At 41.5% G+C, this 27,865-nt stretch overlaps 1 protein-coding gene and 1 pseudogene across 1 annotated transcript in view; one reads left to right on the forward strand and one right to left on the reverse strand.

The window, feature by feature from the left end:
- Raf1 (Raf-1 proto-oncogene, serine/threonine kinase) overlaps positions 1 to 27,865 on the forward strand; it is a 57,890-nt gene continuing 30,025 nt past the window's right edge. The window contains exon 1 of the mRNA XM_028753579.1: positions 1 to 394. The gene's annotated coding sequence lies outside the window, so the exon portion shown is untranslated. The remainder of the gene's footprint in view (positions 395 to 27,865) is intronic.
- LOC114609238 lies at positions 391 to 27,804 on the reverse strand (annotated as a pseudogene).

The following is a 27,865-nucleotide window of genomic DNA, read 5'->3' on the forward strand; positions in this document are numbered from 1 at the left end:
GCGGACAGCCGAGCCTAGGAGCTCGCGTAGAGGCAGTGAGCCCGCAGCGCCGCAGGTCGTGAAGACGAGTGTCGAGCGCAGGGCTAGCTCGCCTGGGCAGCCTGAGAGCGTCTTCATCGCGGGTGCTTGTGCCGCCATCTTAGATGGCGGGAGTTAGAACCGAGCGAGCTTGAGGCGGGAAGGCTTCTCTACTGTTCTCCTCAGGCCCTCAGACGGGCCAGCTGGCCGAGCTTTGGGGCGCGTGCCCCGAGGCGCGGGGCGCTAGTGCAGCGATGCGGGGCCTTCCCGGGGCCCCGTCCCCCGGGCTGGGGACACGCCGAATGTGACCGCAGCCGGTTCTCTCAACCACCGCTGCCGCTGCACGACGGGACCCGGCGCTGCCCTGCTCCCTCAGGTAGGCCGCAGGGTTGACGGTGCGGCCGTGGGGCGAGGGTCAGCCAGGCCGCTGTCATCCTGATGGCGGGCCGGGCGCGGGCCGGGTGTCATGGCCGGCGAGCCAGTTTCCACACCCCTGCTCAGATTTCCCAGTGTTTCTCGGAAATGTGCCAGCGCCACTCCGGTGCTCAGCGAGCATTCCACATATTTTGGCAATGGGGAAAAAAAATCCTTCCAGAGCTGCCCAGTGTCTGTGTTGTCACTGGGATGGGCTCGTTCTTTTTCTCTCGGGCTCGGGCTGCAGAAGTGGGGGGAGCCCGGCCTTGCACCTCCTCTCGGGCTGCTTCGCTTAAGTGACACCCTTTTAGGGAAGACGAGAGGAATCAGGGAAGGCAGCGAGAAACGGGTCAGTGCCCCGTCACAAAGGCGTGGGACCTCGCCCGGGGCTTCCAAATAGGAGGCCCAGGATGCTCGAGATCGGGAGCCGGGCTGCCTTTTGTGTGAAGCGACAGCTTTTCAGGCTCTGCAGAGCCAGTGGATGGATGCAGAGTTGGGACACCATGGGAGGCGAGGTGGCCGTGTTCATTCATTGTTCTCTCTCCAGGGCCCAGGGTGTGCCTCTGGTTTTTATTCTTTGTTATGAGGGACAGTCGGATCTCTTCTTTCCGAGTTGAGACGTAACCAGGACCTGGGGAATGGGTCTGGTCTGTGTATAGAAGTGGGGAATGAATTCAGGGCACGTCTTGATGCCTGCATTGCATCCTGTGGGGTCTGTGGAGACTCACCTCCCGGGGCGTGAAAACAATGCGCGGTGATAAGGCTTGTTTTCCCAAGTGTTCTTGGGATTTAGAACAATTAAGTGCAGAGTAGAGAAGCCCCGAGGTTCCGTGTTTGCTTCTGCTAGGTGTTTGAAGGACTCTAAGCCAGGTGAAGCAGAGGGGAGGACGTTGTCGGCGGAGGGAACAGCTGGCACCCAAGGCACAGAGGCATAGCCTGCGGGGTTGAGATGATTTGGGGGAGTAGCTAGTAAATGTGGGGTGAGGAAGACAGACATCAGGGTCCAAAAGGAAAATTGATAGCTTGTGAAGGGTCTGTGTAATGGATAATGGTAAACTACTTTATTTATTAACTAACTTTATGTTGAGAAGTTTTAGTTCTTGTGGGTTGCTTTGCTCCCCTCCCGCTACGGTAGTGGACAAGATTTACCTTGTTTAGTCTAGCTAACTAGTTTTGGTAATTGATAGAAAATGTTTAGTGCTTGTTCACTGGTTCCTATTCGGAGATATTCTTGGAGCTTTTTCTAAGGTTATACCTGCGTACAAAAATACTGACTTCATAAACGTAGTGTTCTTTACTAACTCTTGAGTTTTAAATCGCTGCTGACCACTTAAAACAGGTTCCTCAAACATACAGAAATTGGCAGATTATAGAAAGCACCCGAAAAAGTGTAGCATGAAAGTATTTTTAATGAACCCTATTTGTGTAGTAGACTCTTTTCTTAGGACTGAGTCCCCAGGTTGCAGCTTTGTTAAGAAGTCTCCAGCCCTATGGACATCATTCTTCTAAAATAGCTACTTCGATTAAGGCTTATGCCGAAGTGGCTATTGAGAAGTAAAGAGACATCAGGGGCAGTTTCCAAATCTTTGGTGTTGTGAACCACTGAAAAACACTGAGGTTCTTTTGATTTGTTTTTACTCTTATCACTTCAAGGGCTAAGTAAGCTGTTTAAAATCCAGCAGCAACATTTGACCTAGCTGAGACTGGATACTTGGAAAAATAAACCTGCTGATGTTTCTGTTCTGAAGGCTTATCTTCAGGTCTGCAAGGCTGTGATTGTGCCCTGAAGTGGGATCAGGCAGCTTTATTAAGGTCTTGTCAATAGTTGAAAAGAACTTGTATGCCTGTGAAGTAGATTGACTGAAAGGCTTTTGAGTGCATTTTAAGGGATTTGGCCCAGTAGTAAAAAGACTGAGAACCTTTCACTCATGACAAAAAGTATCCAAAAATTAAGAATGATTCTGCGTTACAACTGTTCTGAACCCAGTTGCTTTTGGCTTCAAGTCAATTTTGCTCTGATGATTAAACTACTTGACAGTTTTTGGAAGTCAATTTGGTATTTGCAGAAGCACTAAATGTTTTTAATGGAAATACAATGACTAATTTCAAATTGCTCTTTTAGGAAGTCTATTAATGAATGTTTGATTATTTAATGTTAAAATTCAGACAAAACTTTGTTACTTACCTGCTACTTAAAAAACATGAAAGGATGCTTTGGTTTCCCTGTTAGGTTTATTAGTAATAATCCTGATCTTGGGAGGAACTTACTAGCTAAACAGCACGCCTTAGTGTTGACTTGCAGACCAGAATTTAAATATTTTCTCTGAAAGACAGTGAACAAATGTAACAGTGAGGGGGTTTATGAAACCATAAAAATCAAGCTTCAACTTAAAATTTTGTTGCGTTATTTTTCTAAAGTTGTAAGTAGACCATAAAAAATCAGGGTCTCCCACTCTTGAAAAATCAGAAATGTTGGGGCTTTTTCTCCTTCTTCTTCTTCCTCCTCCTCCTCCTCCTCCTCCTCCTCCTCCTCCTCCTCCTCCTCCTTTTGGCTGGATCTCATTGTGACTATAGTCCTTGGATGACCTGGAACTCACTACATAGACCAGGTTAGCCTTGAACTCACAGAGATCCCCTTGCCTCTGCCTACCAACTATTGAGATAAAAGGTGTAGATTCTTTAGGAAGAGGTTGTTGAGTGTTTTTTTTTTTTTTTAATATATGTACACATGGATGGGTGAACTTGCTAATTGTTCATCCAGTGGGTTCAAAATATAACACTAAATATAAGATTCTACTGATATGGGTAGGTCTGAACTCTTATCTGTAATCCTATGATAGTAATAACAGATTGTTTTGGCCTTCAGAGTTGTGAGTAAAAAGTCTTTAATTACTCATTAAAATTGACACTTTTAATTTTTGTAGTGTTTGAGTCATTCTGTTACTTCTTAGCTCCTAGGATTATTTGTGTTGCTCTCAGTGATTTGATTTTAGTTTTTAAAATTTTAATTATACATGTGTGGATATTTTGCCTGCATATATGTCTGTGAACCACATATGTGCCTGGTGCCATGGAGGTCAGAAGTGGGCATCATCGTCTGGAACTGAGGTTACAGTATCATGTGGGTGGATGCTGGAAACTGAGCCCAGGTCTTTTGCAAGATCATCTCTTAATTGCTGAGCCATCTCTCTAGCCCCTTAGTGGTTTTCGTTGTGGTGATTATTTTTATTTTATGTTATTTATTTATTTATTTTTTTACTTTTATTGTACATGTGTGTATGTTTGTGTGCCTGAGTGTATATGCACCACTGTGTGCAGTGTTAGTGGAAGTCAGAAGAGGGCATCAGATTCTCTGGAGTTGGAATTACAGGTAGCTGTGAGCTGTGTGGGTTCTGGAAACTGAACTAGATTTTCTGCAAGAGCAGTAAGTACTCTTAATTGATGAGGCATTCATTGTTCCAGTCCAATTGTTGTTTTTTAAATATATAGTCTCAGAGCTGGAGAGCTGGTTCAGTAGTTAAGAGCACTTGTTGGCTTTGCAGAGGACCTGGGTTTGGGTGACTTAAGCACCCACATGGGGGTTTACAACTGTCTGTAACTCCAGTTCCAGAAGATCTGGCACCCTCTTCTGTCCTCCTGAACACAAGGAACCACATGATATATTGACATATATGCAGGCCAAACACCCATACACATAAAACAAATAAATGTATGCTTGTATTAAATACATACATACATGTACATATACATATAGGCTAGCTTCAAATTTGTGATGCTCCTATTTTCAGTCATCCTGAGATTTGGGATTACAGGTGTGTGCTACACTTAGTGAGTGATTTCAGATGCTTGAGTTCTTAAATTGTTCTGAGAATCTCAGTTTAACTAAAGGAAATTTCAAGTGGCTGGTATTTCTTTGTTATTTATTTAGCTTGGTGCAGGTTATTAGAAGTTTTTTTTTTTTTTTGAATTGCTCAGTGTGTTAATTGGCATTGCATTCCAGTATTCCAGTCAGTGTACATAGTATATTTTGAAGAACACTTGACACAGCTTTATTTTTAGACCAGGTTCTAAAGGATTTAGCTGGGTGGTGATTAACAATCCTAAAAGAGCTATTTTAGAATTTGCAAACCCTTGTGATTTAGCTATATGTACATTTTTGGTTAAAGAATGGGAAGCAGCAGGCAATGAGAATGTTTTAAGTGAACTCTTGTGTGGTGCATTCCTGTAGTGAAGTGGTATGGTCTGCACAGTATAGAGTCATTGTCCTCTGTGTCTCTGTGTCTCTGTCTATCTCTCTCTCTCTCTCTCTCTCTCTGAGTCTGAGTCTGAGTCTGAGTCTCTCTCTGTGGTCCTGGCTGTCCTAGAACTTTCATACAGTGTAGACCAGGCTGGCGTGAACTCACAGAATTCCACCTGCTTCTGCCTCCCAAGTGCTGGGACTAAAGGTATGACAGCCATGCCCTGCTTCTTCCCCTGCTTCATCATCCTTTGTCTAACTATTGTTTCTAATTTATTGTTATTCAAGTAGCAAGAGTAAGCACAATGACTGACTGAGTCAAGAAGTTCTTCTTTCTTTATTTCCTTCCAGCCTACTATGAAGTAAAATTTCTCTTTGATTTGACTCTGTAATGAGACATAATGTTTGGGCAAAACATCTCCCTTTTCTATTTTTATGGGTACAGTCCTGGGGAATTAAACCTAGGGCTTCAAGTGGACCAGGTGAACATTGCCATTAACACTGCCAGGCTGTTTGCCTTTCTTCAACGCAGTACATCAGTGTTGGAAGAGTCAGAGCAGTTAATGGTTATGTCTTAATGAGTTTTTGTTTCATGTGTTTATTGTTTTTTAGACAGAAGCCCAGGCTAGCCTCATGGCAATCTATTGCTTCAGTCTTCTGAGTGCTAGGATTATAGGCATGCATATATATCATGCCTGGCTTTTTATTAGTTCTTTGAGAATTTCATACAGTGTGTTTTGATTGTATTTACCCCTTTCTCCAACTCTTATCAGATTCACCCTTCCTTCTCTACCCATCCAACTTAGTGTCTTTGGTTTTTTTTAATCTTTCAGTAAAAATTTGTGCTGCCCAAATATTCTTGGATGTGTGGTTGTCTACTGGAGAGTGGTTGATTTATCAGGGGGTTCTTAGAGAAAACTGTCTCCTTTTTCCAGCAGCTGACAATGGCTAGGGGTGGGATTGTGTGCTCATCTCCCTTCGTGCTGGGATTTGGTCTGGCTTGGTTTGCAAAGGTTTTGTACATATTGTCCCATCAGCTGAGAGTTCATATGTGCAGTTGCCCTGTTGTGTTCAGAAGATGTTTCCTTGTAGTCATCCACTGCCTCTGTCAGTTAGATATTTTCCTACCTTCTGTTCCTCAGTGATTCCTGAACCTTTGAGATTTAGTATGTCTTTTCCCTTCAGGGCTGAGCATTCTGCAGTCTCTTTATTTTCTGCATCTTGGCCAGCTGAGGGTCATTGTAAACCACATAATGATCTACTGCAAATAGAAGCTTCTCAGATGAGGGTGTAGATGAGGGTACATTGCACTGTGTATCTCTTTGTAACAGTATGTCTTTTAAAGAGTCAATTTAATAGTGTGTTCTTTTACTAGCCTAATAGTAGTAAGTTTTCCCCTAGGGCCTATGACCTATCTAGTCATAGGGCTTTTAGCATAATAATGGTACCAGGTATTGGTTTCATACTGTGAAGTGGGACTTGAAATCCTATCAAAAAGTGATTGATTGGTTACTTACATGCTGTCTGTGCCACCATTGTACCAGTGGGTATGTCCTGCCAGGCTAGTCATTATTGTAGCTTGCTTTTCCCCTTTAGTACTATGCATAGGACTCTCCAGCCCTTTGAAAGCTAGCCAATAAGGATGAAGCTTTCAGGTCCATACCAGCTTAATTTCACCATGTCCTATGACTCAAATGTCTTCAGCAATAGGGTCTTACCATCAAGTTCTGGAGGATATCCAAGAATAGTGACAATATCCTGTAATGTTGGGAGAGTGCTGTCCGTGAGACCTCATTGGCCAATAACTCCAAAAGTAGTAAGCCATTTCTGGCATGAGGCTTTTTATTAGTTAGCCTCTGGTGTTTACTACTTGTAACTTAGCTCTGGGAGGGGGGCCCTTCTGCACTCACATGCATGTAACCCCACCACCACCACCACCATGCATGCATATAACATTTTAACTCGTGTGTGTGTGTGTGTGTGTGTAGATACAGATATTTTAGGAAATTTTTACAGTGCTAGGTTTCCATATGTCTTTATTGAAAGGTCCTTCTCATGTTTCCTCCTGTACCCTACTTTCTGTCCCACCCTAGTTTAGCCCTTCCTGTTCCATTATTCTCCTTTAAACCTTTATTCCCTTATGGTCTTGAACTTGCTGTGCTTCCAAGAATGGCCTTGAACCTCTATTCTTCCTGCCTCTACTTCTCAGTTGCAACATGAGCCCTTACATCCAATTTATGTGGTGCTAAGTATCAAACCCAGGACCTCCTGCTCCAGATTTAAAAGTGATTTTTAATTTAACTTTTTTACATATATGAACATTCTACCTGCATGCATGTATGTGCATCCTGCATGTGTCTGTTGGATTCCCTGGAACTGGAATTATGGATGGATATATACTTATAATTGTCCAACCATGTAGGTACTGGCAGTTGAACCTGAGTCCTCTGTAAGAGCAAGAAATGGAGACATCTCTTTAGACACTAAATTTCTAAATTTTTGAGATAGGGTTTCATGTAGTCTACACTGGCTTTGAATTTATTATATCGCCAAGTCTAGCCTTGGTCTAATCCTGTTTCAGTCTCCTACATGCTAGGATTACAGGTGTTTGTTATCATAGCCTATGAAAAGTTATTATTTTAAGATTCAGTTATTTATGTGCATGCATGTGCCTGTGGGGGTACACACATGTGAGTATAGAAGCCTAAGGAATCCCAGAGGCACTGGGTCCCCCTGGAGTTGAGATACAGTTAGTTGTTGGTCACCTGACACAGATGCTAGGACTGACTCAGGTCTTCTGCAAGAATAGTAAATTCTTAATTACTTACCCATCTGTCCAGAAGTCAGAGGAAGTGCTCTATTCTTTCCTTCTGTACAAGTCCTGGGAATTGAATCCAGATCTTCAGGCAAGCACCTTTAACCACTGAACCACTTGCTAGCCTTAAAAGCTGTTTTAAAAACTACTAGTATGCCGGGCAGTGGTGGCGCACGCCTTTAATCCCAGCATTTGGGAGGCGGATTTCTGAGTTCGAGGCCAGCCTGAACTCAGTGAGTGAGTTCCAGGACAGCCAGGGCTACACAGAGAAACCCTGTCTTGAAAAACAAAAAAAAAAAAAAAAAAAAAAGTACTAGTAGATGTCAGTATTCATTGTGAATGGTACAAGGTGATGAGTGCAAGTTCTTACTGTGAAGGATTTTGTCTGGTGCAGGAGCTCAGCCGAGCTTACTGCTTGTTCTTGCTCCTCTGAGAGTTACTCCCTGACCTTTTGATTTATGGCTTTTATTGAATAGTCATTTGTGAGCTCCTTATCTTGTTAGATAATAAACTCCAATGACTGATTTCTTCTTTATGTTTATTTATATTTGTTATTATATTTATTGATATTTGTGGGAAAATTTCATTTGAGAGGCTGAGAGACCAGGCTGTTTGAGAATGAATTGAAATCTCAACACCTGATGCTACTTGTTTTATAGTTCTCTGTCTGTCTCTCTTTCTATCTCTGTCTCTCTGTCTGTCTGACTCTCTGTACATGGTGAAGATCAGAGGAAAATTTGCAGGAATATAGTTTTCTACCTAGTAGCTCCCATTGATCAAACTGAGGTTATCAGACTTTGTGGCAAGTGTCTTTGTCTGCTGAGCCATCTTACTGATCTTGTTTTATTTTTTAAGACAAAATTTTGTGCTGAGTAGCCACAGGCTGGCCCTGAGTCCACGTTTATCTTCTTGCCTTAGTCTCCAGAGTGCTGGGATTACAGGTATTGTGCTATCATGCCCACCAACATTAAGCTTATTTGTGGATTTTTTTGAGATGAGATCTCTTGTAGTTCAAGTTGTCCTGGAACTCTGTGTGGCTGAGGATGATTTTGAACTCCTAATCATGTGGCCTCCATCTTTGGCGTGTTGGGATTTCCCATGTTTACATCATAGTTGATTATGTACTCTGTGGTGAGGAAGAATATCATGGTGGTGGGAACATGTGATGGAGGCTACTTGCCTCATGGTAAACAGGAAACAGAAAAAGGGGCCTGGGGACAAGATGTAGCCCCTAAGAACATGCCCTTGGTGACCTACTCCCTAAAGTTTTTAGAATTTCCCAAGAGAACACCACTAGCTGTGAACCAGCTTTCACTGTAAAAGCCTTTCAGCAGAGATGGAGGCATGCTTCATATCCAAACCGTTACAGCTGCTTCCTTTTTCTTTCAAATTGATACGAAGTTCTGACTAAGTAGCCCAGGCTGGCTTCAAACTCTCATTTTTGAGCTCTTCCTCTTGCCTCAGCTTTCTAAGTTCTGGGATTACAGGTGTAATATGATAGCATTTACATTAGAAAAACTAAACAAAATTTTTAAAAATTATTGATGTATAGGACAATTTCTAGGAGTCAATTTTCTCATTTTATGATGTTGGACCTGGGGATTGTCAGGCTTGGCAGCAAGTTTCTTTACCTGTGGATCTGTCTTGCTGGTCTGAGAAGGGTTAATTTTTCATTCATTCATTTATTTACTTAGAAGTAGGATCTCAGTGTGTGTCCCTTGCTGGCTCAAATGTAGAACAGACTGAACTCGGAGATCTACCTGCCTTTTGTCTTTAAAACTACTTGTTGTGTATGTAAGGTTTACCACACAAATGTCTGATGATTATGGGAGATGAGGTCACTAGTGTTTCCATCCGGTGAGCCTGAGGGAGATAACAGTGGCTTTGCTGCTCCCCGTCTCCTCAGACTTAGTCATTTTAGCTTCTTATTGTGGGCGTCAGACTTTGCACATTGTGTATTTTGGCATATATGCTAATGTGGGACTTTGTAAGTGATTGTTCATTTAAAAATTATTAGTTACTACCTAGATGAAGAAGCAATTACTGATTTGGAGATGAAAAGAAAAGCTGAGCTTAAAAACAGTTCAAAGAAAGCCAGAGTTTGGGCTGTACCGTTGACAGTCCCAGCAGTCAGACTCTTGAGATAGAAGGATCACGAGTTCAAGACCACCCTGACCTTCACAGTGATACTCTAGATCAGTCAGCCAGCCAGCCACAGGCTAACCAAAACAATTCAAAAGATTTAAAGAAGATAATGAAAAACTCATTTTGTGGTGAGAGTTAAAAATGAAATTGGTCCCAGAAATCTTTCACTGTGGAAATGATTGTTTCTGATGTAGCTCATACTTAGTTTGTATTTTAAAATCAGTTACACTTCAAAACAACAAAATCTGCTCCTGATACTTGGGTAGCTCATGCTTGCTAACATTTAAAAGGGTAGACTGGTCCATTTCTTTATATAAGCCTGTGTTGGCCAGTCATCTGATGAAGTCACCAGTTTGTGGCCAGAAATTGAGAAAGAGTTGATGAGGAAACTCAAAATATTGACACATACTGACCACCTTGCAGTGCATGAGACTGCCCTTTTGGACTGGTTGAGAAACTGTAGCATAAGCCTTGTGCAAACTAGACCATTGCTGTTGTCTAGCTGGGATGAGATGAGAATCAGAACAGCTCATGTTTGCTCAGCAGAAACTTTGTGAACACCCTCCCCCTAGAATGTTGCATTGCATTGGTATTTTCAAACTGATTAATAGAGTTTTGGCTTTGTAGATCTTCAGATCCAGAACATTTTATTTTTTTAAAATGTCATTTTATTTTAGTTAGGCTCCTTTAAAAACTATTTTTATTTTTTATTGTGTTCATGTGAGTTCAGGTGTCTGCAGAGGCTAGAGGTGTTGGATCCCCCTGGAACTGGGGTTACTGGTGGTTATGAACTGTGGGTGTTGGGAATTGAACTCAGATCCTTCAGAGAAGCAGTGTGTGCTCTTAACCAGAGCCTTTTTCTCCAACCATTTTTAGGTCCTTTTCTTTGAGAGAGGTTCTGGGAGTATAACACAGGAGGACCTTAATTCAAGATGTCCCTGCTTCAGCTTCTTAGTATTGCCAGTTTATTTCGGGGCTAGAGTGGGAGGGTTTCTTTGCTATAGTATTCTTTTTAAATATGTAATTGGTGTGTTTTATGAGTATGAATGTTTGATGTGCATGTCTGTCTGTGGGCAAGTGTGTCTGGTGCCCACAGAGGCCAGAAGATGATGTCAAGATCCTCTGGAACTGGAGTTACAGACAGCTGTGAGACAGCTGTGAGCTGCCGTGTTGTTTCTGGGAGTTGAACCCAGGTTCTCTGGAAGAACAGCAATGCTCTTAACCCCTAAGATATTTCTCTAGCCCCTTATGTTTCTCTCTGTCTCTGCCTCTCTTTCTCTCTCTCTGTCTCCCCCCATCTCTCACCCCCTCCCCTCCAAGCCCCCAGGCCAGGAACTTACTTTGTAGACCAGACTAGCTTGAGCCCAAAGAGCTCCACCTTTTCTGGCTCTTGAGTGCCAGCCCAGCTTATTTATTTATTTTTTGATACCAAATCATTTTTATTATCTAAATCATTCCTCCTTTGCTAGGAAATGAAAAGATTTTTTTTATGAGATGACAAATTGAGGCAGAGAGGTATTTTGAAAGTTGCATTGGTTGGTTATAGGTAGTTTGGAAGTGCATTGATTTCTTTCATAGGGTTGTGCAGTGTGTCTAGATGAAGTATCTAGAATTATTCCAAGGGATCTTTAAAATATTTTACTCATCTACCTACCTGCCTACCTACCTACCTACTTATTTATTTATTTATTCATTTATTTAGAGACAGGGTTTCTCTGTGTAGCCCAGGCTGTCCTGGAAATGACTCTGTAGACCATTCTGGCCTTGAACTTAAGAGGTCTGCCTGCCTCTGCCTCCTGAGTGCTGGGATTAAAGCCATGCTTCACCACTCACTGCCCAGCAGTGTTCATTATTTAAAATTATTTGTCTCTGTGTGGGTTTTCTGATGTGAGTGCAGGTGTTGGTGGACACCTTGAGGACATTTGATCTTCTGGAGCTGGAATTACAGTTGGTGAGCTATCTAACAGGGGTGCTGGGGCTAAGTTCTAGTCCTCTGCAAGAGCAGCAGCAAATGATCTTAACCACTGAACCAGTTCTTTAGCTCCCAAAAAGCCTTTTAAAATTTTTGAGAGAGAAGTGGAGAGATGGCTCAACAGTTAAGAACACTAACTGCTCTTCCATAGGACAAGGTTTGACTCCAGGCACCCACCTGATGTCTCGAAACCATAACTCCACTCCCACGGGAATCCAGTGCTTTCTCTGGCTTCCAGAGCTGCACAGACATACATTGAGGTAAAACACCATACACATAAACATAATTAAGAAAATAATTTGGAGATAATCTGCAAATAGGAATGGACACGATGGTGTATAATTGATACAGAGGAGATACAGAATTCTACAAATAATGTGAGAGGGTGATTTATAGGCACATAGTTAGTCAGCCCTTATTTCAGAGCGGAACTCTTTTGGAATAAGTAACATTGTTAGGTAGCTAACCCAGGAAATCCACTCAGGAGGTAGAAGAGCAACTTACATTTCTGATCAATAGAGCCATCATTGCTTCTGTAACAAAGAACAATGGCAGTATCATTTGGTAGCTTATACTAACAGTTTGCTTTCTCTGTAATCTTAAAAGATTGAAGAAACATGTCAGGCTGCATAGATACTCATACTGTAATCCCAGCAGTGGAAGTGAAGAAAGGAGGATTGATATTTCAAGGCCAGCCTGGGCTAGACAATCAGTCTTAATGGGGTTTGGGGCACACAGCATGGTGACATTAGAGATGTACATGCCAGGAGAAGAGAAAGCAACACAAGTTAGTCAATGTGAGTGATTCTGCCAGAAGTACACTTAGCTCTTGTTACTTTATTTTGCCTCCGGCTTTCAAGCCAAGGAGAAACTGGCCACAGCATGTAACATTGTAGCACAATTGTAACTTTAGGATGGTGCCCAGTTTTCTCCACAAGTAGAATTGCTTTGTCTTGACTGACCTTTGGAAACTAGTCATGGTTTGTAGTTCAACAGTCTTGTAATTACATGGGGATTTATTTTACCCAATCTGTATTTTTTTACCACCTATGGGAAATTTTTTTTTTGGTAATGAAGATAAAGAATGACAACACAACTGTGCGGTGGTGGCGCATGCCTTTAATCCCAGTGCTTGGGAGGCAGAGGCAGGCGGATTTCTGAGTTTGAGGCCAGCCTGGTCTACAGAGTGAGTTCCAGGACAGCCAGGCTTACACAGAGAAACCCTGTCTTGAAAAACCATAAAAAAAAAATGACAACACAAAATTTTCGTGTATGCATGTTCACAATGACTTAATAGAAATTTTAATCTCTTCAGCATATTTGCAGATTGTTAGCTAAATAAGCAGAAATTCATAATTTTAATGTATCTTCTTTCATTTAATGGCTAAGAAGAAGGAAGGACCAAACTAGAAAAGCGTTGGTAGTGTGACTGCTAGAAGATCACTAATTTAAAGCAAAGCCTTTATCAATTAGAAAAGAAGTAAAGGTTTCTTGAATTAAAAGAGAACTACAAATTGCTAATGATATGTAAGGTACAGTCTATATTTTCCTTTCACATGTTCTACACATTATTTATAAATTACTTCAAAGTAGTATAATATTAGCATCATTATATAATAATTACCTCATCAAGATTTATCTAAAATTTATTAAATCAGTATTACAGTAGATCTGTAATATAAAGCCTGAGGACCTGATTTTTTTCCCATATATTCATTGTGCGCAGTACTGGGTTTCACCTATTTGCTTTTTTAACTTTTAAGTTGTTACCTGTTTGTTTGTTTGTTTGTTTGTTTTTAAGCTTTGCTCCGTCTTTGTATTCTTTTTCAGGTGTAGGTAATTAAACTTCAGGCCTTATCCATGCCTAGGCAAGGTCTTGACTATGGAGTTATTTCCTAGCCCAAAGTTTTACTTTTTCTTGGTCTAAAGAAGAGATAAGAAAAGTACTCGCTTCATGATGATGATGATGATGATGATGATGACTTGAAGCAGGGTCTCACTTATGTAGCTCTGGGTGGACTGTAACTTACCAAAGACCAGTCTGGTCCTGAATCAGAAATCTGGCTGCCTCTGCTGGGATTAAAGCCACATACCACGATGGTTGGCCCTGTGTTGATTAATTCTAACAGTAAGATAATGGAGAGGAGAACTAAATAAACTGTCTTCTACGGTTCTGAGTTTTTCTTCATTGATGAAGACTTTCTACAGTCAACACTAACCACATAGTATATTGTCATAGTCTCAGAAACTAGGGGATTTGATTGTTTTTTGTTGTTTTGATTCTCAAGACAGGGTTTCTCTGTGTAGCCCTGGTTGTCCTGAAACTTACTCTGTAGACCATACTGGCCTGGACAAAGAGATCTATGTGGCTCTGCCTTGTGAGTGGGACTAAAGGCCTTTGCCACCAACACCCAGCTTATTATTTTTTAATTCTAGGGATTATACCTGGGGCCTTGTGCATATAATATAAGCATTGTATCATTTATCACAGAGCTTTATTCCCCGCCCAATTTTTTTTTTTTCACATTATCTTACATTTCCTAGGCCAGGGACTGGAAAGGCGGCTCTGTAGGTAAGAGCACTCCCTGCTCTTGCAGAGGATCTGGGTTTGGTTTCCAGCATCTACATGATGGTGCACACTTTCTTTGAGTCCAGTTACAGGAGATGTGGTACCGTTTTCTGGCCTCTGCAGACACTGCACACAGATGGTACACATACATACATGCAGGTGAAACACTTGTACACATAAAATAAAAATATAAAATAAAATTATTTAGAAGATTTCCAGGCCAGGCTTGAACTTACTCTGTTGCCCAAACAGGCCTTACAGTTGAAACTCTTCTCTGCCTTTTATCCTTTTATCCTCCTCCTCTCTTTTTCTTTTTTCTTTCCTTTGTTTTTTTTTTTTTTTTTTTGTTTTTGTGAATGTGTGTAGTTTGTGTACTTAGATACTCTTGGAGGCCAGAAGAGGGCAGAGTAGTATGTGTGTGCGTGCGTGCGTGTGCGTGCGTGTGTGTGTGTGTGTGTGTGTATGAATATATATATATATATATATATATATATATATATATATATATATATAAAATATAATTTTTTAAAGATTTATTTATTTGATATATGTGAGTACACTGTAGTTGTCTTAAGACACACCAGAAGAGGACATCGTATTCCATTACAGATGGTTGTGAGCCACCATATGGTTGCTGGGAATTGAACTCAGGACCTCTGGAAGAACAATCAGTGCTCTTAACTGCTGAGTCATCTCTCCAGCCCCCCTCCTCCTTCTCTTTCTTCCTTGTGCCAGGGCTTGAACTGGTTTGGGCAAGTGCTGTACCTTTGTGCTACCTTTTTTCCTCCTCTAGCTTGCTTTTGTTTTTTTGTTTTTTTCGCTGGCACTTGCCTTATTTTTATAAAATGGATTTTATTTATGTATTTTGTGTGTGCATGCATGAATGCTGTAATATGTATAGGGAGGTCAGAAGACAACTTTCAGGAGTCAGTTCCACCTTGTGGGTGCTGGAGATGGAACTCAGGTGGTCAGGTTTGGTGGCAGCCACCTTTACCAGTTGAGTCATCTCACCAGCCTTGTTTCTTTGTGTTAAAAACTTATTTATTTTTCATTCAAGTGAGTGAGGATACCCGTGTGACTATATAATACATATATGTGAGCAGGAGAAAAAGTGTAGGGCCTCCTAGAGCTATAGGTGCTTGTAAGTGGCCAGATGTGGGTGCTAGGAATTGAACTTGGGTTGTTTGCAAGAATAGTTAGTTAGTAACTCCTAACCGCTGAGCTATCTCTCCACCCACCCACCCAGTTTGTTTTATTTATTTGTTTGTTTGTTTGTTTGTATTTATATGAGTACACTGCATCTGTCTCCAGACACATACTAGAAGAGTGCATTGGATCCCAACACAGGTGGTTGCTGGGGATTGAACTCAGGACCTCTGGAAGAGCAGTCAGTGCTCTTAACCGCTGAGCCATCTCTCCAGCTCCCTCCCCCCCACCCCAAATTTATTTTTTAAAATGTCATTTCATAGTATAACTTAGGCTGGCATAGAACTTGCTATACAGAACCCATCCTCTTTCAGTTTCATACTTTTAAATGAAAGAATATTTGAAGAAAAACTCAAGACCTTAGTCTCATGTATTCAGGCATACCTAGAACTTCATGTCTACCTGAGTATGACTTTGAGCTTCTGATTTACCTTCCTCTGGAGTGTTGGCCTCTCCACTCCTGGTGCTAAGACTGAGGTAGATTTCTTAATGTGAATGTAATGACTCATTTGCTGAGGCATTTTTTGGAGAAAGTTTAAAAATGGCTTCGTTAGCCGGGCGGTGATGGCTCACGCCTTTAATCCCAGCACTTGGGAGGCAGAGGCAGGCAGATTTCTGAGTTCAAGGCCAGCCTGGTCTACAGAGTGAGTTCCAGGACAGCCAGGACTACACAGAGAAACCCTGTCTTGAAGAAAAAAAAAAACAAAAAAAAGGCTTCATATATACAGTATTTAGTGCTTGTAGATGTGTCCTTGCTTGGGAAGGACAGTTAATAAGATTTGGCTGCTTTGCTTAAGCAGAGTCAAGGAGTAGTACAAACAAAGTTGATGTCAAGCCTTTTCAGTTGCTTTTGAGCCCCCACCTCCTTTCTTTTTTGACAGACATGGACTGGTCTGAAACTCTAGATCATAGACTCCAATTTAGAGATCCCCCTGCTATTTCTGCTGCTGCTGCCCCTGCCGCTTCTTCTGCTGCTGCTGCTGCTGCTGCTGCTGCTGCTGCTGCTGCTGCTGCTGCTGCTGCTGCTGCTGCTGCTGCTGCTGCTTCTTCTTCTTCTTCTTCTTCTTCTTCTTCTTCTTCTTCTTCTTCTTCTTCTTCTTCTTCTTCTTCTCTTCTTTTCTTCTTTTCTTCTTCCAGGGTTTCTCTGTATAGTCCTGGCTGTCCTGGAGCTTACTCTGTAGACCAGGCTGGCCTTGAACTCAGAAATCCGCCTGCCTCTGCCTCCCAAGTGCTGGGATTAAAGGCGTATTTCTGCTTCTTGATTGCTGGGTTTAATGGTATGTACCACCATGCCTATCTTGGACTCTTTTCAGCAGAAAAATTTAAACTTTTGTTTCTCGTAGATTTAGTTCCGGAAAAGCCTCTGGGATTAGTCAGGGTCCTTAGCATTAGTTATTTTCACTGCAATCAAAAGGAATTTGCTCTGACTTTTTAGGAGAGGAGTTATTTAAAAGTGCCCAAAGAAAGGCTGTGTGTGCTTCAGGGAGGCTCTTCTCTGCAGGTGGTGTAGAATAGCCTTGCTGGACTTGATTGCCTTCTTTTAGTCTCTAATACTAGCCATGTACCTTAAGATGTACTTAAAACAATACTGTAAATTCTGGTAGTTACGTTTTAGTAATTGCAGTCTCCCTAGATTTGTTTTTCTTGAAGGTGTTTGAAGTACATTGTATATATGCTTTTCTTTGTTAATCTGGTATCTTGGATATGGATTGCTTTCTTATATTTTTGAGTTTATCATGTGATAAACTCAAAGCCAACAAGATCCTCCCAGGACCTTTAATGGTTTGTTTTCTAAATTATTCTTTATTAGTTTGATACTGTTTATTCTTACTCCTAGTTTTGTTTTTTTTTTTAAGTTGAGATAAATACTTATGTAGACCAAGCTGGCCTCAAATTCACTATGTGGAAAGGATCAACTCCTTATCTGTCTGCTTCCCTTTACTTCCTAATTACTGGGCTTAACTTTGTTCCTGAGTCCAACTTTGTTTGCTTATTTTTACAAAAGATTTATTTATTATGTATATGTGTGTTCCTGTGAGTCTTTCTGCACCACATGCATGCAAGTGACTTTGGAAGTCAGAAGTCATCAAATTCCCTGGAACTGGAGTTACAGGCGGTTTTGAGTTGTCATTTAGGTGCTGGGAACCAAACCTGGGTCCTCTTTAACAGCAGTAAGTATTCTTAACCTCTGAACTCTTTCTCCAGCTCTTTACTCTTTTTTTTTTTTTTTTTAATGCTATGAATTGAACTGAGAGCATGCTAAACACACGGTCTACCATTGTACATAGGTACATCCTGTTCCTATTTACTCTGCTTTAGAAATGCCTCTAGGTGCAGAAATTCACTGAATTCATTTTAGAGCAGAATGAATGTTATCATTAGGCTGACCAGATGGCTCAGTGGGCAAAACTGCCTGTCACTGGAGCCTCACAACTTGAGTTTGATCTTAGATACATAGTGATACTCTGTCAAAAAAGAAAAGGGCTGTGGGTGTGTGGGTGGGGAGGGGTTTCAGAAGCCACACCCATGTAGATCCTATTTAGGTAGAACATATTCCTGAAAGCTGACTTCTGACGTATACAGATACACAGTCCCCTCATCCCAATGATAGTAGATAAAGTAAACTTATGAAAAACAACTGATCTACATGTTTCTATGTTGTTAGCCTTAGCACCATGGTGAAAATCCCTGATGTAAGCGGCCTGCAGGTGGAATTATTTATTTTGGTTCAAATCAAGCCATCATAACAGGGAAGGCATGGTTGAACAGAACAGCTCATATCATGATGGCTAGATAGGAGAAAGAAGAGAGAGGGAGGGACTGAGGTGCTTTTTTCCTTTGTCTCCTTTATTTTACCCATGTCTCCCAGCATATAGGAACTGTGTGGCCTGCACTCAGCAGAATCTCTCTTCCGGTGGTCAGTCCTCTTTATAAAACACTCAGACACATCTAGAGGTGTGTTCTTCCAGGTGTTGATCCACCTAGTCAAGTTCATAGTCATCACAACTCTTATTTATCAAAACTTGGTGCTTTCTTGGGTTTTGGATGTCAGAATAAATTACACTGGTGTTCTTTGGAGAGCTAGCTCTTCTTAGAATTTACTAGGAATTGTACTCAGAAATAAATTTACTTTCTTGAATTCATTCATTCACTCATCAGTCTGTGTGTGTTTGTCTAACTGAGTGCTGATGTCCACAGTAGCCAGAACCATCAAATCTCTAAGGAACTGAAGTTAGAGTGATCAGGAGCCTCCCACCATGGGTGCTGGGAACTGAACTGGGTGGAGTTCTTTAGGATTAAATGCACATTATTTCTCTTGCAGAGGTTTTGGAAACTAAGGATGTAGCTCAGTGAAAGAATATTTGCCTAGTGTACATAGGCCTTGATGCTTGAATTTGAAATTTCTTGTGGCCAACTGATTTATTTTTATTTTTTGTCTTTTGAGGTAGCTTTTCTTTGTGTAGCATTGGCTGTCCTAGAGCTCACTCTGTAGATCAGGTTTGCCTTGCCTCGTTCTCACAGAGATCCACCTGCCTCTGCTGGGAGGTGCCCCAGTGCTGCGATTAAAGGTATGTGCTACCACCGCCCAGCTAGCCAACTGAGTTTTTGACAAGCAAAACTTTTTTTTTTTGGATAGTAGGACAGTGCTAGGGATTGAATTGAGGTGCTTGGTTTTATTTGAGATTTGAGAAACTATGAAGGGATAATGCTAAGCACTTGTAGAAAATCAGACTTGAGAATTCTTTTTCACAGTAGAGCTTCCTAATGGCTTCAGTTGGATGGTGTGTGTGTGTGTGTGTGTGTCTGTGTCTGTGTCTGTGTCTGTGCTCGTACTGTATGTGTGGTGAGTGTTTCGGCCAGAGGTTGATGTCAGGTGTCTTGCTCAGTTACTAGTCACCTTATTTTTTGAGACCAAGTCTTCTGTTGATCTTAGTGCCTCATTGATTTGGCTATGTGAGTTTCAGGGATCTGCATGTTGCTGTCTCTCCAGTGGTAGGATTGTAGATAAATTGCCACACCTAGCTTTTACTGGTGTTGAAATTCCAGACTGATGTTCTGACACACGATACAAGTGCTTTGTCAACTGAGCCATCTTCCTAGCTTTTCAGTTGAGTACTGGTTAATAAAATTCACAGAAGACCATTGTTTTGGACTAGCTTCTTGCACAAGACCACAGAAGACCAGATAGCTCCTGCCAGATGCCACTAATCAGCTGAACTCCTTAATGGGCCAGTTAAAAGACAAAGATAACAGCCAGCCAAAGGGGCCAGTTTATCTAAGCCAGCAGAAGGAAAGCTTCTCTGTATTATTTCGTTCATTCATTCTTTCACTTACTTATTTATATTCTCTCTCTTTCTCTCTCCCTCTCCTTCTCCCTCTCTCTCTTTTTCTCCTCTCCCCTCATCTCTCTCTTCCATAGTCCTGGCTGTCTTGAAACTCACTATGTAGACCAGGCTGCTTGAATTCACAGAGATTTGCCTGTCTCTGCCTCCCAAGTACCTGTCTGTATTACCCAGTCTTATAAGGAAAATAAACTTAGACAGCTGTCCACTTTTCTATTTCTTCCTTCTTTAAGTTTCATTTTCCCGTGTATGTGTGTGCACTTACATAGGTATGCTCAGTCATGTGTGTATGTAAATGACAGAGTGGAATTGTATGTTCTCAGTTGTTTTCCACTTTTTTTTTTTTTTTTTTTTAATTTTTGAGACAAGGTCTCACTGTGTATCCCTGATTTCAAAGAGACCTTCTGCCTCTGTCTTCTGAGTGTTGCCATTGAAGATGTGGTCCAACATACCCAGTTCCACCTTAGCCAACTTGCACCAGTTCTCCTTGCACCATATGGGATCCAGAGATGGAACTCAGGTCATTGAGCTTGGTGGCATGTGCTTTTACTTAGCTGTGTTGCCAGCCTCACTTTATTCTTTTAGACAGGTCTCTCATTGAATTGGAGCTTGCAAGGTCAGATTGGCTAGCCAGCTAACTTCAGACATCTCCTGGGTTAAAGGTGTGTGCATAAAGCACATGGGTGCTATGAATAAAACTCAGGTCCTCAGCATGTGACTGAGCCCCCAAACTTCTTCTTATAGTACCTTTTAATATCTTTAAAACTAATCTTTGCTTAGTGGATTAAAACAAGTATCCTGTCTTGTAGAGTGAGATGTTGCCTGTTTTAGAATCATTGTCAGAAAGCTCATTATTTACTGGGTGTGGTAGTTTGAATGGCTCCCATATTTTTATATAGTAGAATTTTTGGTTCCTAATTGGACTTGGAACTTGGTGGACTGTTTAAGAAGGATTAGCTGGGCAGTGGTGTCACTTGCCTTTAATCCCAGCACTCGGGAGGCAGAGGCAGGTGATCTCTGTGAGTTTGATTCTAGCATAGTCTACAGAGCTAGTTCCAGGACAGCCAGGGATACACAAAGAAACTCTGTCTTTAAAAACAAAAACAAAAACCCCAAAGCCCAAACAATAGCAATAACAACAAAAAACCGAGAAGGATTAAGAGCTGTGTGTGCCCTTGTTGGAGGAGGTATGTCTTTGGGGGTGGGCTTTTAGGGTTTAAAGCAGGATACCAGGCCCATTCTCTCTTTGTCTACTAAGACTGTCGATCAGGATGTAAATAAGCTCTTAGCCACTGCTCCAAGAGCAATGCCTGCCTGCCACCATTCTTCTACTGGGATGGTTATCAACTGACCCTTTGGAGCTGAAAGCAAGTCCCCAGTTAAGTGCTTTCTTTTATAAGTAGCTTTGGTCATGTTATCTCATCACAGAAATAGAACAATAACTAAAACACTAGGTCTTAGCTGTAATGCCACTTGTAGGTGGCACATACTTGTAATCCCAACACTTGGAAGGCTGAGGTGAATGATTGCTTAAAGATCAGGGCCAGTCTGGACTACACTGAGTTTGAGATCAGGCAAGGCTACATAGACTCTTTCTCAAACAAAACAAAAACTGAAAATAAAATCACAACCTAAAACAAACCACAATGAAAGTTACTTATAATCCTCTGCGTTGAAGTATATTATATGCACACATGAAAATGCCTTTACTATTACTTTGTCCAGTTGCATTAACAAAAATAACAAAGCCAGTTAAGATCCTTAAACTAAAAGCAATTCTGTCTTATTGCAGTGTTAACTGTGGCTTCTGTTTGCAGTTTGTTTGATAAACTGGACTCGAGTTAATTGCCAGTTTACAGTTACTCTGCTGGTTCTCTAGTTTCTTCATGGTTGTTAGGCATCCAGGTCTGAGCATAACTTCATAGCATGTATGGCACATCAATGAATAGTGGCTCTGATGATTGCTGAACTGCTCAGATGCCACATTTGTTATTCAGGAAATAGATCTTAGAGGCCCGTTACAAGTTTAACACTCCTAGATATAGTGGGTAGGCAGGTGACATAAAAAGAAATAGGGAGCTGGAGTGATGGCTCGGGAGTTTAGAGCACTTGCTACGCTTGCAGAGGACCTGGATTTACTTCCCAGCATCCACATCACAACTCCATTGTAGCTCTAATTCCAGGGCAGCTGGTACCATGCTGGTCATTGTTGTGGTTCATAGGGGTTATAGCTGGGTAGACCTGTTGGTTGTTTCCCACTTTTGAAAGCTTGCATAGTGCCTTCTGGTTCCATGCCTCAGGTAGGAAGCATTTAGGTCAGTTTCAGTTCAGGGGTCTTTGGGCCCTGTATCACGCATGGTATCTTCAGCAATAGCAACTTAATTTTCACCCCTGGGGTGGGGGTGTGTAACCAAGGGCAGTAGCTTCTAATATTTTGGGAGTCGATTGGACAGCCTTGACCAACAACTCAAAAGATGGCTTCTCATGCCTGCCTTGGGGGTTTTTGTTTGATGGTCTTTGACTCTTAGAGGTAGTAGCATTGTCAGCCCAGATGATAAATTTTCATTTAAACCATACACACACACACACACACTTTTTTATATCTTTTTTTTTTTGGTAGATAGTAATATGATTCCTTACGACTATTTTTAGACATTTTAACTGTTAGTTTACTTTTCTCCTTTTTTCTGTATTCATCTCTGCCTTTCCTAATTTGAGCCCCCCTCTTCCTGTTTCCCTGATCAAATCACTGTATTCTACTATTCCCTTCTCTATTGCTTTCCCAATCCCGGAACTTTTTATTTTCATGACAGTTGCTTTCTAGGAAGCAGTTCAGCAAGAATTATTGTAGTGTGTGTATGTGTGTTCACTTTGCATGGGTTTGCATGGCATGTTCAGGTGCATCCACAGGTTTGTGGGTACATATGATATCGGGTATCTTCCTTGATCATTCTTGACCTTATATATTGAAGCAAGAGTCTCTAACTCAACCTGGAGCTGGTATGTTTGGCCAGTCTAGCTAGCCAGCTTGTTCTCTTGGGATCCCTTTGCTCTATCATTAGTGCTTGGATTACAGATGTGCTGGCACACCTGTCTAGCCTTAATATGGGTGCTGGGAATTCTAACTCAAGTTCTCATACATATGTTACAAACACTTTACCCGCTGAACCTTTTTCTCAGCTCTCTAATTATGCCTTGTCTCCTCTTTGTGTTTTAGAATACTATACTCTTCAAGGATCTCTGAGAGCTCAGATTCAAGCCATAACATCTTGTAATACTCATTTAAGATTATTGATACATAGGATTCCTTTATTTATTGAGACAGTATTTTGTGTGTCTGAGGCTGGCCTTGAATTTACTATGTAGCCTTAGTATGACTTTGAACTTCTGATTGTCCTGCCTCCACTGTTAGCTGGGATTAGAGGTGTGTACCATTGTGCAAAGTTTATAATACATGGATTTTAGTATACCTATCACTTTAACAGAAAACTTAAAAGTACTTTAAAAATATATGTGTGTATGTGTGCGTGTGCGTGTAGTCCTATTGTGTACAGTTGTCTTCCAAGACCAGAAGAGGCCAGAAGAACTCCTGGAACTGTCAGATGTGAGCTGTCTGGCAAAGGCTGGAACTGACCTTGATTCTTCTTGGAAGAGAAGGGATCTTAACGCCTTTGCCATTGTTCAGTGAATTGTAAAATGTTTTTATCACTCCCCAAACAAAACTGGTATTAGGGAACCACTAATTTGCTTTTTACTTGTTCTTTGTTTCTGTTCCCCCTTTTCTTATAGTTCCCTTTCTTTCCCACATCTTTATCTTACTGTATCTAGCTGGCTTCACACTTACGGCTTCCAGGTGTCTTCTGTCCTTAGCTTTCTGAAAATCAGGGACTATGGGCACATTATCATACTATTTATATGAATTTGCCAATTTGGAGACTTTTGTAAGAATACAGTTAGTATTTGGACTTTGGCTTAGCCCAGTGTCTAACATTCCTGTGCTTTCACATGTTCAGTGCTGTCTCCCTCACTGTGCTCTGGACGTGCTTTGTCCTAACCAAAACACGTGCTGAAATGTAATTGCTGATTAGGAGTCTTCTTTTGCTGGTCTGGGTTCATTGCCATGAGAGTGACTTTTAAAAACTACTATTTTTTTTATTTATATGTGTGTGTTTTGCCTGTGTGTGTCTGTGCACCATGTACATGCCTGGTGCCCATGGGAGCCAGAAGAAGGCATCAGATTTCTTAGAACTAGAGATACAGATGGTTGCTCACTGCCATTTGGGTGCTAAGAACCGAACTTAGGTCCTCTAGAAGAACAGCCTGAGGGTTGAGCCCTCTTTCCAGCCTCTCAAGAGTGACTGTTTTAAAACATGAAGGTCCTGTGCTTTGTCCAGACCATGAGCCAAATATAAGCTTCTTTGCAAATTATGTCTCATGTGTTGTTATAACAACTGAAAATGGACTGACATTCTTTTCCTCAGGTTTGCTTTTCCCAGTGTTTTCCTATTATTTAAGAACATACCTGTGTTAGATGCGTTCTTAAAATACTAGCTGGACAGTTAGCAATGAACAATTCTTGAGTTTTAAATTGTGTGCCATTTAGGGTAGCATGATGAAATCTCACATCACCTTTTCTGTCCTGCTTGGTTCAGCATACGTGTGCTCTATATGTTTTCCTCTAGTCACATAGTTGCTGTCTCGTCAGATCCTCTCATATTGCAGACTGATACTCACACTAACCTTATTTTACTTGACCCACCCCCGCTTTTGGCTATTTGGAATAATAATGATATGGAGTCTGATGTTTTAAGGTTATTAAAACCACTTGGGCTGGATCCATGGCTCAGCACTTCAGAAGGCTTGTTCTTGCAGAGCATCCGAGTTCAGTTCCCAGCACCCACAATAGTTGGCTCACAGCCACTTGTAACTCCAGCTCCAGGGCATCTACTGCCTCTGGTCTTCATAGACACCTGTACTTCCATGCAAATAGCCTGCCCTCCATACACAAAAATGTTATTTTTTTAGAAAGTACTTGGAAGTCCTATAATTTTATTGTTCTAGACAGGCTTTTGGAAGGTAAAAGGATAATTTTTTTTTAAGGTTTTATGGTGTACTTTGAAAATAAGATTTTTTTTTCCCCTTTAAATTGGTGTCTCCAGATTTCTTGAGACTTCATGCTGGGAGTAGGACTTGATACAGTGTTACCCATCCTTGTTGTCACAATGAAGAAGCCACTAAGGTACTGAAGATGTGTAGCTCTCCTAGGAACTTCGGTTTTAGTACCTGTAACTTTAGTAATGTTTCACTTTTAATGATCAGCATGCTTTTTAAATTGACATAATAGATTCAGTTAACTGTAATGAAAGAAATTATGGCAAAATATATGTACAATAAAGTTTTCTGGATATAGTGGTGCATATCTTTAATCCCAGCCTTGGCAGGCAGAAGCAGACAGCCTGGACTCCTACATTGCAAGTTCCAGACCAGTCAGGGTTGCATAGTGAGACTTTGTCTTAAAAAAGAGGTTAGGGCTTTAGAGAGGGCTCAGCAGTTAAGAACACTGGCTGCTCTTCTACTGGACCTTGGTTTGGTTCCCAGCACTCAAACTGGGTGATTTACAGCCATCTGTAACTCCAGTTCCAGGAGATCTGATGTCCTCTTTTTGCCTCTGTAGGCATCAGGCATGCACATGATGTACAGACATATATTCAGACAAAACACCCATATGTATATGTATAAAATTAAAGATAAATGAAATAAAAAATTTTAAAAAGTTAATCACTTTTAAAAGATTTATTATTTTATGATTACGTGTGTATATTTCTGTGCACCACATGAATTCACATACTCTGAGACCAGAAGGGAATTTTGGGTCTCTCTGGAGTTACAAGATGGTTCAAGGTTAACTTGTGTTAAACTGAAAGCTCCAGTCTAGTCTATAGTCTAGATCCTGAGTCAAAACAACAACAACAACAGCAACACCACCCAAACCAAAGGTGAGATTGTTTTGGCTTCTCTGCTATATTTGTGTTTCCATATGAATTTTAGGATCAGCTTGTCATCTTCTACAAAAAATTTACATTAGAGTGTGTTATTTGATTTTTAAAATTTTTTTTTATTTCTTTTATTTTTAATTTTTGTCACCTCAACACAAGCTAGAGTAATCTGAGAAGAGGGAGCCACAGTTGAAAAATGCCTCCATGACATTGGTCTGTATCCTAGCCTGTGGAGCATTTTCTTAATTAGTGATTGATTATGGGAGAGCCCAGTCCACTGTGGGTGGTCCTGGGGGTGTAAGGAAGCAAGCCAGGAGGAGCAAGCCAGCAAATAGCACTCTTTATGGCCTCAGCGTTTGTTCTTGACTCCAGGAATACAAGCTATAAAATGAAATAAACTCTTTTCTCCCCAAGTTGTTTTTGGTCATGGTATTTTATCATAAGATTGAAACCATAAATGAGTGTCATAGGGATTGGTTGAAACCCCTAGATGAATGTGGAGATTATTGCCTCTTTAACAGTCACCTGTGTATTGATGATACGCATGGCCCAACATGCTCATGAGTTTGTCTGTTTTCAGTTTTAAGAACCTCATGCCCAGTTGTCTCCATTTCAGATCAAGTTCAGCTTGAATCCTAGCTGTAATTTGTTAAGGTTGGGGCTAGAGTGTGAGGGAGATGGCTGTTAAATGAACATAAGTGTTTCTTTAAAGAGGAGGGTAGGTTGTGCATCTCATTTTACTGAAAGAGAACTCTGCAGACTGGCTGTGGACAGTCAGCTGTAGTGGTACAACTGTGTAATCCCTGAACTCAGGAGGTGGGGGCTTGAGAGGCTCCAATTTGAGGTTAGGCTGGGTTATACAGTGAGGCCTCTTGTCTGATTTAAAAAAAAAAAGGCAGGGGAAGCCAGCAACTTTTGAAATGATACCTGCTTTGAGGCAGGAGAGACGACAGAGGACAGGCAGTGCTAGGTGCTTTGTTTAGCAAGAGACTGCTGGAGGTTCAGGAGAGTGGAGGTGAACAGACAGGCTTTAGGTCTGGTCTAGAATTTTATGGTGATTAGGTTTGTTTAAAAGCCTGGGGGTGGGGCTGGAGTTATGCCTCAGAGGTTAAGAGGTTAAGAGCACTGGCTGGTCTGGCAGAGGACTGGGGTGTGGTCCCAGTCCTCACGAGGCAGCTCACAATTCAGTTATCTGTAACTCCAGTTCTAGGGGCTCCAGTGCCTGTTAAGTACAAGGTCATTTTATGTAAAGGACACCATTTCTGCTAGCATAGTGTTCCATTAACTTCAGCCTTTGCCTTTCTCACCTAACAGAGCAGTGAGCTTATATTTCTTAATTTTGTGTGAGTTTGTGTGTGCATGAATGTGTGTATTTGTGCCATGGGGCACATGTGGAGATCAGAGGACAGCTTGATGTTGGTTCTTTTTTTTTTTTTTTTTTTTTAATAAGGCTTGTTTTATTTTTGACTGATCATGGGAGGCCACAGCCAGGCCACTATGTACAGACACGAGGGAAGCTTTATTGGTCTCTTCCTCCTTGGACAGTCTTGATGATCTCTTCCTTCTTGGCCTGGAGGTGCTCCTCCCAGCACTTCTGTGCTTCCTTGGTCTTAGACTTTCGAGCTTCAGCCTGATCAGCCAGTAGCTTCTTGCAGGCCTTGTCTGCCTTCATTTTGTGGATATGTCCCATGAGAATCCGCTTGTTTTTTGAGTACATTCCCTTTGACCTTCACGTACAGGCTGTGATACATATGGCGGTCATTCTTCTTAGGTTCCCGGTATCTCCTAAGAAGCCGGGCGCAGGATCCTCATCCTTCTCGTCCAGGTCACCTTCTCGGGCACCTGAGCATTGGCTGTACCCTTCTCCATGTGCCTGCCCTTCCATCAGGCCAAGGTTGTTTTTCCAGCAGCAAGCCCAGGAATGGAAAGTCACAGGCTTCTGGATGATCAGCCCATCTTTGATCAGCTTCCTGATTTGCTGACGAGAGTTAGCATTGGCAATTTCATTGATCTCATTGGGGTCCAACCAGACCTTACCACAGCAGAGGACACTAGAGGCAAGCCTCTTCTGTAGCCTGAACATACTCATGGCTTCGGACGAAGCAGCAAAAGTCTTGATGTGGGTTCTTATCGTCAACCATGTGAATCGA

The sequence above is a fragment of the Grammomys surdaster genome, unplaced genomic scaffold (genome assembly GCF_004785775.1).
Source record: "Grammomys surdaster isolate TR1022 unplaced genomic scaffold, NIH_TR_1.0 125950, whole genome shotgun sequence".
In the NCBI taxonomy this organism is placed as follows: Eukaryota; Metazoa; Chordata; class Mammalia; order Rodentia; family Muridae; genus Grammomys; species Grammomys surdaster.